The following is a 913-nucleotide window of genomic DNA, read 5'->3' as shown; positions in this document are numbered from 1 at the left end:
ATGGTGCTAAGGGAATAGATTATTTCCCTTTTCCTTTCAGTCTCCTCAAACCCAGACTGTTGTCCCTTCATCCTAACTACGCCGCAGTAACAGAGGCTTGCACTGCAATGGTCAGGAATTCTGATACCGACCAATTCTTCAGCCTGATTCCTTTGGCCCTTAAAAGAAAAAAACCCTCCAAGAACGAAGGGAAAAGTAAAGCATCTGTGTTCAGCAGCCGGACCAGACTTCCCTTGAGTAAGAGATCTGCAACACCCAACATCAAACACTGCATTTTCTTCAAGCCAGTCCACGGTAGGCTCTTTCACGTTCAGGCCTCCCCATCGGCCCTGCGATCCCTCCCCGCGCGAGCGGAAGGCCCCTCCACCCAGACTCCCAGATGGCGCAGCCCTCCCACGCCCCGAAGTCCCTCGGCACAGCCCTCGCCGCCAGTCCTCGGGATGCCAGGCTACCTGCCAGCCTCCCCTCTCGGCGTAGGACTCGGATCCCTACCACCACCGCGTTCCTAGTACCCGCCCAACGCCTGCCATCCAGAGGGCACTCGCTAATCTCCCGCAGCGTGGAGAAAACCCGAGCTCCGGGCACACCCTCCGCCTCGCCCACCCGAGTCCCAGACGCTGAAGTCTCTCCAGCCTTTTTTATTCCATAGCCCCCCGGCCCGGCCCGCTCAAGTGCATTCCGCTTCCTTCCCCGCCCGCCCACACACCCACCGTCCCCACCTGGAAGCGGTACGCCGCCGCTCCGCACGCCACTGCTCTGCAGACTGGCCTGGCCGCTGGGCACCCAGCAAGCGGGCTGGGCGGGGATGAGCCGAGCCGAGCCTATCTACTGAGGTCTTGTTTTCTTCACTTATACCACCTCGAAATCTACTCTGCTGTAACACGGGGATGGCAGTATACATTATTTTTCCTTC

At 58.9% G+C, this 913-nt stretch overlaps 1 protein-coding gene across 4 annotated transcripts in view; it reads right to left on the bottom strand.

Annotated features, from left to right (window-relative positions):
- SC5D (sterol-C5-desaturase) overlaps positions 1–815 on the bottom strand; it is a 21,462-nt gene extending 20,647 nt beyond the window's left edge. The window contains exon 1 of one of the 4 annotated variants that reach the window (XM_011964983.1): positions 720–815. The gene's annotated coding sequence lies outside the window, so the exon portion shown is untranslated. Of the gene's footprint in view, positions 1–452; positions 675–719 lie in introns of those variants that run through there. The other 3 variants (XM_011964982.1, XM_011964985.1, XM_011964984.1) reach the window with 3 other exon arrangements.
- Between the last annotated feature and the right edge of the window lie 98 nt (positions 816–913).

The sequence above is a fragment of the Mandrillus leucophaeus genome, unplaced genomic scaffold, assembly GCF_000951045.1.
Source record: "Mandrillus leucophaeus isolate KB7577 unplaced genomic scaffold, Mleu.le_1.0 Scaffold71, whole genome shotgun sequence".
Classification (NCBI taxonomy): domain Eukaryota; kingdom Metazoa; phylum Chordata; class Mammalia; order Primates; family Cercopithecidae; genus Mandrillus; species Mandrillus leucophaeus.
This window is presented reverse-complemented; position numbering and strand designations above follow the sequence as displayed.